Source organism: Lithobates pipiens, unplaced genomic scaffold (assembly GCF_037356315.1).
Source record: "Lithobates pipiens isolate NorthernLeopardFrog02 unplaced genomic scaffold, aLitPip1_a1.2 Scaffold_3, whole genome shotgun sequence".
Classification (NCBI taxonomy): domain Eukaryota; kingdom Metazoa; phylum Chordata; class Amphibia; order Anura; family Ranidae; genus Lithobates; species Lithobates pipiens.
Window position 1 is genome coordinate 116,084,523 of NW_027507790.1, and position 12,441 is coordinate 116,096,963.

Here is a 12,441-nt window from a genome sequence, read left to right on the forward strand (position 1 = left end):
TGTCACTAAGGCTGGGTTCACATTGCAGCGGTTTATGAGAACGAATGTGATTCGCACCGCACTGCAGTGCAAATTACATCCGATCTCTGTGCGATTCGAGTTCAGCCATTCGCCGCACCCGCCGCACCCGCCACACCCGCCGCAAATTCGCACGGGACCCTTTTTTTGGCCCGCAGCAGAATCGGATCGCATGGGTGTTCACACCATGCGATCCGAGTTTGCAGATCGCACTGCGATATGCGAACTGATCTGGGGGTGTCAGTAACATTTCACTGACACTCCCAGCAGTTCGCATAGGGCAGTGTGAACTGCCGCCGGGAGGCATGCGATGCGGGAACCCGCCGCGGATTCGCGGCGTTTCCGCATCGCTCCAGTGTGAACCCAGCCTAATAAGCGATCATTTTTCTGATCGCCGTATTAGTGTCACAGGTGACGCTAGTTAGGCAGGTAGGTATTTAGGTTCGCCGCAGCTTTTTATAGCGCCAGGGACCCCCATATACTACCGCATAAAGCCCCCTGATTGCCCCCTAGTTAACCCTTTCACCAGTGATCACCATATAACTGTTACAGGTGACGCTGGTTGGTTAGTTATTTTTTTATAGTTTCAGGGCACCCGCCATTTATTACCTAATAAAGGTTTAACCCCCTGATCACCCGGCGGGTGTCATTTGTGACTAATAACTGTTAGGGCAGTTAGGGTTAGCCCCCTTTAGTTCTAAGGTACCCCCCTAACCCCCCCAATAAAGGTTTAACCCCGTGATCACCCCCCGTCGCCAGTGTCACTAAGGCTGGGTTCAGATTGCAGCGGTTTGAGAACGGATGTGATTCGCACCGCACTGCAGTGCAAATCACATCCGATCTCTGTGCGATTCGAGTTCAGCCATTCGCCGCACCCGCCGCACCCGCCACACCCGCCGCACCCGCCGCAAATTCGCACGGGACCCTTTTTTTGGCCCGCAGCAGAATCGGATCGCATGGGTGTTCACACCATGCGATCCGAGTTTGCAGATCGCACTGCGATATGCGAACTGATCTGGGGGTGTCAGTAACATTTCACTGACACTCCCAGCAGTTCGCATAGGGCAGTGTGAACTGCCGCCGGGAGGCATGCGATGCGGGAACCCGCCGCGCATTCGTGGCGTTCCCGCATCGCTCCAGTGTGAACCCAGCCTAATAAGCGATCGTTTTTCTGATCGCTGTATTAGTGTCACAGGTGACGCTAGTTAGGCAGGTAGGTATTTAGGTTCGCCGCAGCTTTTTATAGCGCCAGGGACCCCCATATACTACCGCATAAAGCCCCCTGATTGCCCCCTAGTTAACCCTTTCACCAGTGATCACCATATAACTGTTACAGGTGACGCTGGTTGGTTAGTTATTTTTTTATAGTTTCAGGGCACCCGCCATTTATTACCTAGTCTCACTAGTGTACCCCTAAATTTAGGGGTGTCTACTTTCCAAAATGGGGTCATTTGGGGGGGGTTTGTGCCATCTTGGCATTTTATGGCCTTCAAAACTGTAACGCCCTTAGAAAGCCTGAAGGCGGTGCTTGGTTTTCGGGGCCCCGTACGCGGCTAGGCTCCCAAAAAGTCCCACATATGTGGTATCCCCGTACTCAGGAGAAGCAGCAGAATTTATTTTGGGGTGTCATTTCACATATGCCCATGGCATGCGTGAGCAATATATCATTTAGTGACAACTTTGTGAAAAAAAAAAAAAAAAAAAAGTTTGTAATTTTCCCGCAACTTGTGGCAAAATATAAAATATTCCATGGACTCAACATGCCTCTCAGCAAATAGCTTGGGGTGTCTACTTTCTAAAATGGGGTCATTTGTGGGGGTTTTGTGCCATCTTGGCATTTTATGGCCTTCAAAACTGTAATAGGTAGTGAGGAGTGAAGTCAAATATTTACGCCCTTAGAAAGCCTGAAGGCGGTGCTTGGTTTTCGGGGCCCCGTACGCGGCTAGGCTCCCAAAAAGTCCCACATATGTGGTATCCCCGTACTCAGGAGAAGCAGCAGAATTTATTTTGGGGTGTCATTTCACATATGCCCATGGCATGTGTGAGCAATATATCATTTAGTGACAACTTTGTGAAAAAAAAAAAAAAAAAAAAAAAGTTTGTAATTTTCCCGCAACTTGTGGCAAAATATAAAATATTCCATGAACTCAACATGCCTCTCAGCAAATAGCTTGGGGTGTCTACTTTCTAAAATGGGGTCATTTGTGGGGGTTTTGTGCCATCTTGGCATTTTATGGCCTTCAAAACTGTAATAGGTAGTGAGAAGTGAACTCAAAAATTTACGCCCTTAGAAAGCCTGAAGGCGGTGCTTGGTTTTCGGGGCCCCGTACGCGGCTAGGCTCCCAAAAAGTCCCACATATGTGGTATCCCCGTACTCAGGAGAAGCAGCAGAATTTATTTTGGGGTGTCATTTCACATACGCCCATAGCATGTGTGAGCAATATATCATTTAGTGACAACTTTGTGTAAAAAAAAAAAAAAATTTTTTTTTTTGTCATTATTCAATCGCTTGAGGCAAAAAAATAAAATATTCAATGGGCTCAACATGCCTCTTATCAATTTCCTTAGGGGGTCTACTTTCCAAAATGGGGTCATTTGGGGGGGTTTTGTACTGCCCTGCCATTTTAGCACCTCAAGAAATGAGATAGGCAGTCGTAAACTAAAAGCTGCGTAAATTCCAGAAAACGTACCTTAGTTTGTAGATGTGACAACTTTTGCGCAAACCAATAAATATACAATTATTGACTTTTTTTTTACCAAAGACATGTGGCTGAATACATTTTGGCCTAAATGTATGACTAAAATTGAGTTTATTGGATTTTTCTAATAACAAAAAGTAGAAAATATCATTTTTTTTCAAAATTTGCGGTCTTTTTACGTTTATATCGCAAAAAATAAAAATCGCAGAGGCAATCAAATACCATCAAAAGAAAGCTCTATTTGTGGGAAGAAAAGGACGCAAATTTTGTTTGGGTACAACATTGCATGACCGCGCAATTACCAGTTAAAGCAGCGCAGTGCCAAAGTGTAAAAAGACCTCTGGTCATTTACCAGCAAAATGGTCCGGTCTGAAAGTGGTTAAAGCAACGCAGTGCTCAATCAGAAAAAATGGCCTAGTCATTAAGGGGGCAAATTTTCCAGGGCTGAAGTGGTTAAAGTATATATGCATGTGACAGAACACAGGAATTCCATGCATTACTGGTATAGTAAAATGAAATAAAATCAGAGCTAACATTGTGAATGAATCATTTTATTTACTATCTGATATATACAGTACGAGACAATGAAACTTTCCATTTACACCTACTTGTAGAGTAGATGACTCTGTACAGCATGTGATGACTCTGTACGCCATGTGATGACATACAATCGTCCCCCGAATGGTATTCTGCTCAGATTTTCTGATGTGGGAGCTGCAACAAGCATACCAGGCAGCTATATACAGTCTGCACACACTTGCATGCTATTTGTATATACAGTGTGCATATCAAGGCTCTGTCTGTGTAAACAGTGAGCAGTTCTAGGCTGTATCTCTGTACTCTGTGCATATTCCAGGCTGTTTGTAAGATAATACTCTCCAACACACTCCAGATCCTGACAAGCCTGTGAAACTTCTGTTCTGTGAAAGTCTGATCTCCCACCAGTAGATTCCATTTACTATCTGGTCAAAGCAGCTTCTGTTTCCTGTATGAGGTGGTATTACTATGGAAACAGAGCCATGTAACCAACATGCTTGTTCACAGCACAGCCACATCTCTCAGGGGAGGGGGGACAGAGGCAGCGTTTTGGTGTGTTGGTGTGTTGCTGAAGTTGTAAACACCCCCTGAGAACTTTTCAAACAGCAAATGGACCGTTTGTGGCAGCTGGAGGAAAGATCAAGTGCACATGCTGAAAAAACGAAAGGAGGTAGGAAAAAAAGATTAGCAGATTTATTATGAATGTATTAGGTGCTATTTATTTAACCCATCCCATACTTCTCCTTTAAAGGCTGCAGTTAGTGCTACCCATGACAATAAGTAAAGGTTTACAACTTACTAATGGAACATAAATAATAGAAAATTATAACTGCATGATTATTATTTGTAAAACAACCTTTTCAAAACCAAATTCTGAAAAATATTTCCCGTATTAAGGTGAGAAATAATGTGCAAAGTGCAATAACTATTGTAAAATCTTCTTTTATTGGTCTAAACTTGCTAATGCTGAAACCACTTGCCGTCCGCACTATAGCTGAATGATGGACACAAGTTGGACCTGATTTTCCAGGAAGCCATCATATGATGGCCTCCCCTTTACACACTCCCTGTGTGTGCCCAGGAGGGCACGCGCGGCACATGCTATGATCACCGAGTCACTAAGACCCGGCCCCTTACCGCATGATCAGCTGTCAGCCAATGACAGCTGATCACATGATGTAAACAAAATCTTGGTAATTGATTTTATTTTCTCCTCATGCTGACAGCACGAAGAGAAAAAAAAAGCCGATCACCAGCTTATCTGCAAGGGACAACGTTCCTGGAGATGAAGAGGCAATTATGGCTCATCTGTGCCCACCAGTACCCCCTGCCAGTGCCACCTGCGAGTGCCAACCAGTGCCATCTATCAATGCCCACCAGTGGTGCCAATCAGTGCCACCTAGCAGTACTGCCTATCAGTGTAACTGATCAGTGCCCATTATTGACACCCATCAGTGCCCATCACTGCTACCTATCGGTGCCCGTCAGTGCTGTCTCATCAGCGTACATCAATGAAGGATAAAAATTACCCATTTACAAAATTTTATAACAAAATAAAAATACATAAAATGTTTTTTTTTTGCTCTTTTTAAATTTTTTTAACAAAAAGTAAAAACCGCAGAGGTGATCAAATCCCACCAAAAGAAAGCTCTATTTGTGGGAAAAAAATATAAAAATTTAATTTGGGTGCAGTGTAGCATGACAGCTCAATTGTCATTCAAAGTGCATCAGCGCTGAAAGCTGAAAATTGGTCTGGACAGGAGGGGGGTTTAAGTACTCAGTAAGCAAGTGGTTAAAGAAACTCTGTTGACAGACCATTCAACAAAAACATTTCCATACAATTTTATGCGCATTGAACCTTTTATGCCTGTCATTGTCCCTTATGTAGACATCCAAAAGCTGCTGAGCCCAACCATTTTGAATGTGATATCAGCAGCCCCAGTAGTCTTGGAACGACTGTCACTCAAGTGACATGCTATAGTATTGCTCCTTCTCCACCAATTGCATAAAAAGTTTTATAGGGAGGTGAGGGGAGGGGTGGAGGAGCTGGGACAGCACAGAGTGTGATCAAACAATCCTGGAAGAGAAGAGGACTATGACCTGCTCTTCCTGGATGAACAAGTTCAAAGGCACATTGAAAACAAATAAAAAAATATTTTATGGAAAGGAAATTTAAAATACTTGATTTTACTGTCCTTTTCCTTGGAATTTTTAAGTTGGTGACAGGGTCTCTTTAACTTTCCAGCTGTAGTGAACATAACATTATGTTATAAAAATTCTATATATTTGTGATTTTGTTTTACTCCAATACAGCGGTTGCATAACAACATATAAGCCAATAACAAATTTGGTGAGAATTATTAAATTTTATAATAATCATACCAGCTTCATCTGTATGAAATACAGGCATGCATATCAGAATATTATCAAACTACACAAAATGCACCATTGAATATTTACTGCACAAAAGCTAAAGGGAGTAGGATCTGCCTGGAGCCATGTTACAATCTGCAATTCAATTTATCTGCTCTGTTGCAATGCTATAATATGAAAACCTTGCTTAAACGATTATAATCTAACATTTCACCTCTCCATATATAAAATGCTTTCACCTGCAAAAGATAAACTGTTAGAGTATTGTACTCCTTTTTTGTGAGCAGTTTAGATTTTAATGGTTTCAAGTGAATCTGTGCCTACACTGTGCACATTAAAGTGCAATTTTTCCTGTTTATTGCAGAACATGAAAACTGTTCCAGCTTACCCAGGGCTGCCTTTGATTTTGCCTGTTGAGTGTGCATTCCGAGAGACATGCCAAAATCATTTAACAAAAATAAATTAAAAATTACATTTATTTTTACATGTAAAGGTTGCTAAAGAGTAATCCAGTTGTTTCCAAATATTAATATAGTATTAAAGGTAAAAAGATTTTTGATTTTTAAGTAAAATTTGAAGATAATAAAAGTTTTGCTTGTCACTCGCTCTCATAACCCAGCACCAGGCCTACAGCAGATACCATAATTTACATTTTGTGGCAATGTTTCAAAGTGCCAGAGAGAAACAGTTACAAGAGTTAATTAACTTAATTAATGCCATTGGACAAGGTAACCTTTGTGGCACAATTCTGACATAAAATACAATTTCCTGTAAACAGCCATAAATACCAGTAATCAATAGAATGTGTAATATACAGGAAATGGTGTTTGATTTTGTTTGAAAGATTAATGTATTCTTTAGGTAACCAATTACTGGGATAAATACTTAAAAGAGTTTATCTCAACTTAAAAGTATAATATCTTCTAAGTGTTGAAAACTCTTTCTGTCTCTCTATGTCCCTGTCTCTATTTCTTTTAAGAAGGCAGACACTACCTGTAGAAGACTGGATAGTTAGCATTCTCAACAATGTGTACTTACATGTGTTCACACTGCTAATATAACAAGACACAGGGGTTTCACAAAGAGCTTGTTTTATTGCTCAAACTTCATAAGTAACAGCAGTGGTTTAATTAGGAAAGGGCAAGATGCCCAAAACTGTTACTGTTACTTATGAATTTTGAGTACAAAAAAAGCTCTTTGTACTGCAAGCCCTAAATCTCGTGTATATACACTATATTACTGAAAGCATTGGGACGCCTGCCTTTACACGCACATGAACTTTAATGGCATCCCAATCTTAGTCCGTAGGGTTTAATATTGAGTTGGCCCACCCTTTGCAGCTGTAACAGCTTCAACTCTTCTGGGAAGGTTGTCCACAAGGTTTAGGAATGTGTCTATGGGAATGTTTGACCATTCTTCCAGAAGCGCATTTGTGAGGCCAGGCACTAATGTTTATCGCCTGACTCGCATTCTCCACTCTAATTCATCCCAAAGGTATTCTATTGGGTTGAGATCAGGACAAACTCTCTCATCCATGTATTTATGGACCTTGAAGAGGATAAGGATCTGCAGGGCAGGGTAGGGGGGTCAGCAGGATGGCGGACATTGTTCTGTAGTGCAGAGAACGGGGTTAGTATGGCAAAGAAGAGGGGTCACAAGGGAAGAGGAAAGGGGGTCAGCAGTGCAAAGGATGGTGATCAGCAGGATGGATGACAGGGGTCAGCAGTGCAGAGTACAGGGGTCAGTAGGGCAGAGGAGAGGGGTCAGCAGGATGGAGGACAGGGGTCAGCAGAATGGAGAACATGGGTCAGCAGTACAGAGGACAGGGGTCAGCAGGGCAGAGGACAAGGTCATAAAAATGGAGGACAGGAGTCAGCAGGGCAAAGGAGAGGGGTCAGCAGTGCAGAAGAGGGGAATCAGCATAATGGAGGACAGGGGCCAGGAGGTGAGAGGACATGTTCCAGCAGGACGGGGGACAAGGGTCAGCAGGATGGGAGCTGCGCTGGATGAGATGAGACATCGCTGGAGAGATGACCGTCCGTCGCTGGATAGCAAGAGTGGATTACCGCCGCTGGAATCTTTTTTTTATTTTTTTATTTTTAATAAAGGAATTTTTCAAAAGTGTGTTTGTTTTATTTAACCATTTTTTACACTTTCTTTGTGAAATGGTAGGGGTACTTTTGTACCCCCTTACCATTTCAAACAGGGGGGGGCCGGGATCTGGGGGTCCCCTTGTTAAAGGGGGCTTCCAGATTCTGATAAGCCCCCCGCCCGCAGACCTCCACAACCACCGGCCAGGGTTGTGGGGATGAGGCCCTTGTCCTCATCAACATGGGGACAAGGTGCTTTGAGGGGTCACAGACCCCCAAAGCATCCTCCCAATGTTGAGGGCATGTGGCCTGGTACGGTTCAGGAGGGAGGGGGGGCCGCTCTCTCATCCCCCCCTCTTTTCCTGCGGCCTGCCAGGTTGCGTGCTCGGATAAAGGGTCTGGTATGGATTTTTAGGGGGAACCCCACGTCAATTTTTTTTTTAATTTGACGCGGGGTTCCCCTTAATATCCATACCAGACCTGAAGGGTCTGGTTATGGATATTTAGGGGGAACCCCACGTCAAATTTTTTCTTAAATTTGAGGCAGGGTTCCCCTTAATATCCATACCAGACCTGAAGGGCCTGGTAATTGAATTTGGGGGACCCCCACGCTTTTTTTTTTTAATTTATTTTTATTTTTTTTTATCAATGACTTTCAATGAGTGTTCTCTGTATTACGGGAGCCGACAATTCATAATAGCTGCGAGTGATTTTAAAGGACTTTTTTTCCTGCATAAATGACACTTTGTGCAGGGACAATTCTAAGCACGGGAAACATGCGCCCCTTCACAGGCATACTATAGACAACCCCCCCCTACGAAATTTAAAGGAATATTACACTTTTATTGTTTCACTTTAATCATTATTAAAATCACTGCTCCCGAAAAAACGGCAGTTTTTAAAACTTTTTTTTGCATTGATCCATGTCCCCTGGGGCAGGACCCGGGTCCCCAAACACTTTTTAGGACAGTATCTTGCAGAATCTTTTCTCTCTGTCAAATCTTTTTTCTCTGTCGAATATTTTCTCTATATAATCTTGGACTAATAGAGGTAAGGTTAGGCACATTCGAACACAGGTTCTATAGACACAGATTGTTGTCAGAGTCATGTCGAATCTCCTATTCTATATCGAACTGTTGTAACAATGAAAACGAAAATAAAGCATTTATTTATGTCGGATCTTTCGTTTTTCGGATTTTGTGCTTTCGTTATCGTTTGTCAAAACGAAAACGAAAATAGCTGAAATTCGGACGAAAATGCATTCGGACGAAAACGAATGCACATGTCTACTCTGCACCACTCGCACATACTCTGCAACACCTGCACATACTCTGCAATACCCGCCCATACTCTGCAACACCCGCCAATACTCTGCAACACCAGCCAATACTCTGCAACACCAGCCAATACTCTGCAACACCAGCCAATACTCTGCAACACCAGCGAATACTCTGCAACACCCGCCAATACTCTGCAACACCCACCAATACTCTGCAACACCTGCCAATACTCTGCACTACCCGCCAATACTTTGCACTACCCACCAATACTCTGCAGTACAATTCCAGCCAATACTCTGCAATACCTTGCCAATACTCTGCAATACCCTGCCAATACTCTGCAATACCCTGCCATAAATTGCCATACCCGAAGATACCCAGCCATACTCGGAGATACCCTGCAATACCCAGACATAGTCGGTGATACCCTGCAATACCCAGCCATAGACACCCCCCCCCCTCCCGCCGCCCTCCGGTGCTTCTACCAACTCGCCAATACGATCAAAGCCAGAATCTTTTTTTTTTTTCAGGCTTCCCAGCTTAGAGGTGAGATGCGGGGTCTTATTGACCCCATATCTCACTGTAAAGAGGACCTGTCATGCCATATTCCTATTACAAGGGATGTTTACATTCCTTGTAATAGGAATAAAAGTGATCAAAAAATTTATTTTTGGGGAAAAAAATGGCAAAATAAATAAAGTAAAATGAATAATAAAAAAAAAAAAGTTAAAGCGCCCCTGTCCCCATGTGCTCGCATGCAGAAGTGAACACATACGTAAGTCCCGCCCATATATGAAAACGGTGTTCAAACCACACATGTGAGGTATCGCTGCGAACGTTAGAGCGAGAGCAATAATTCTAGCCCTAGACCTCCTCTGTAACTCAAAACATATAACCAGTAAAAAAAAATTTAAGCGTTGCCTATGGGGATTTTTAAGTAGTGACGTTTGGCGCCATTCCACAAGCGTGTGCAATTTTGAAGAGTGACATGTTAGGTATCTATTTACTCAGCATAACTTCATCTTTCACATTATGCAAAAATTGGGCTAACTTTACTGTGTTTTTTTTTTTTAAGCACAAAACAGTTTTTTTTCCAAAAAAAAGTATTCGAAAAATTGCTGCACAAATACCATGCGAGATAAACGACCACCATTGTATTCTCCAGGGTGTTTGCTAAAAAAACATATATAATGTTTTGGCATTCTATGTAATTTTCTAGCAAATAAATGATGATTTTTACATGTAGGAGAGAAATGTCAGAATTGTGATGGCGCTCCCTGCATGTTGGGCCTCTGTATGTGGCCACACTGTGTAAAAGTCTCACACATGTGGTATCGCCGTACTCAGGAGTAATAGCAGAATGTGTTTTGGGGTGTAATTTGTGGGATGCATGTGCTGTGTGTGAGAAATAAACTGATAATGTGACAATTTTGTGAAAAAAAAAAGTAAAAAAAATCTTGATTTTGCAAAGAATTGTGGGAAAAAATTACAACTTCAAAAAACTCATTATGCCTCTTACTAAATACATTGGAATGTCTTCTTTCCAAAAAGGGGTCATTTGGGGGGTATTTGTACTTTTCTGGCATGTTAGGGTCTCAAGAATTGAAAATAGGCCGTCAGTACTTCAGGTGTGATCAATTTTCAAAATATTGGCACCATAGCTTGTGGACTCTATAACTTTCACAAAGACCAAATAATATCCACCAATTTGTACTTATTTTTACCAAAGATATGTAGTAGTATAAATTTTGGCCAAAATTTATGAAGAAAAAATTACTAATCTGCTAAATTTTATAACAGAAACAAAGAAAAATTCATTTTTTTTACAGAATTTTCTTTATTTTTTCTTTTATAGCACAAAAAATAAAAAAACGAGCGGTGATTAAATACCACCAAAAGAAAGCTCTATTTGTGTGAAAAAAAAGGACAAAAATTTCATATGGGTCCAGTGTTGCATGACTGAGTAATTGTCATTCAAAATGTGAGAGCACCGAAAGATGAAAATTGGTCTGGTTATTAAGGGTGTTTAAGTGGTTAAACTTCCTTTTTCTAGTCCCGCTGTACGTGTTGTACATCAGTGCGTTCTTGGCGATCGGAATTTCCGACAACATTTGTGCGACCGTGTGTATGCAAGACAAGTTTGAGACAACATCTGTCGCGAATAAATCCAGGATTTTGTTATCGGAATGTCCGATCGTGTGTACGCAGCATTACAAGGGCTTATTACTTGCCAAAAAATTTTAACATTTTCCTTTGAAATTAATTTTTATATAAAATGTATCTCCTATATCATGTCAATATTAAAATAATAAAATTAACTTTTTTCTTGACTTTACTAAAGCTGTGGATGTTTATCATTTATCAACAGTCACAGTCAGTTTCAATTAAAACATAATGCATCATTCAAATGTGAGTTAATTGTACAAATCAGTGTAATGATCCTAAGAGTGTTTCTGACACTTCTCATGCTTGCTACACTGGAAATGTCACAACATCACCTTCATAATTAATTAATATTAATGATTATGTTTAGCATGCATCTTGATACTGTACGTTCTTTATAAACAAAATAAAATGCTTGTCATGCAGCAATGATATTGACTTACAGTAACGATATACATTATGTGTGTATATATACTGTATATGCCTGGGCTCCCGGAAGCATTGACAGGATACCTGTCAAAGACAGTTATCTGCTTCCCCCTCTCCCCTGAAAGATGCCAAATGTGGCACCGGAGGGGGAGGAGGAGACAAATGAGTGGAAGTTCCACATTTGGGTGGATTTCTGCTTTAACCAAGGATGTGTAATGAACTTATGTATAAAATAGGGGTTCTTTATAAAGCAGTGATTGTGACATTTACCAATCATTCACTGCAGGTGAATCAAACACTGTAATTTCAGGGCCGGTTCACACTTGTCTGACATGCGCTCCGATTTTCAGAGCACATTTCACATGAGATGTCAAAATCAATTGTTCCATATGGGAGCTGTCTTAACCCCTTCCCAACCAGCCGCTGCAGTTGTACTGCGGCAGGTTGGCTCCCCTGGGTGAACTGACGTAGCTGTACTTCGGTTTGCCTTTTGACCACTAGGGGGCGCATGCTGCCAGAGGCTTGCCTTCAGAGCTGATGCGCCAGCCCAGCAGTGGCGACAAATGCTGGGCACACGCGATCGCTCCACACAGAAAAAGACCAGAGATTAGTCAATGTCAAAACAGACAGATCACCATGCTGTCAGGGGTGAGGAGAGCGATATGTTGTTCATACTAAGTATGAACAATGATCGCTTTCCTCACCCAGGTAGTCCCATCCCCCCACAGTTAGAATCACTCTCTAGGTAATACAGTTAACCCCTTGATCATCCCCTAGTGTTAACCCCCTCCTTGCCAGTGACATTTACACAGTAATCAGTGCATTTTTATAGCATGGATCGCTGTATAAATG

General features: G+C 41.9%; 1 protein-coding gene and 1 long non-coding RNA gene across 3 annotated transcripts in view; one reads left to right on the top strand and one right to left on the bottom strand.

The window, feature by feature from the left end:
* The window catches only part of PRR16 (proline rich 16), a 430,206-nt gene that overhangs the window by 24,950 nt on the left and 392,815 nt on the right, over positions 1–12,441 (bottom strand). The window lies entirely within an intron of this gene.
* The window catches only part of LOC143940634 (uncharacterized), a 64,828-nt gene continuing 55,962 nt past the window's right edge, over positions 3,576–12,441 (top strand). Inside the window, exon 1 of the long non-coding RNA XR_013263902.1 lies at positions 3,576–3,924. This is a non-coding gene — a long non-coding RNA (uncharacterized LOC143940634). The remainder of the gene's footprint in view (positions 3,925–12,441) is intronic.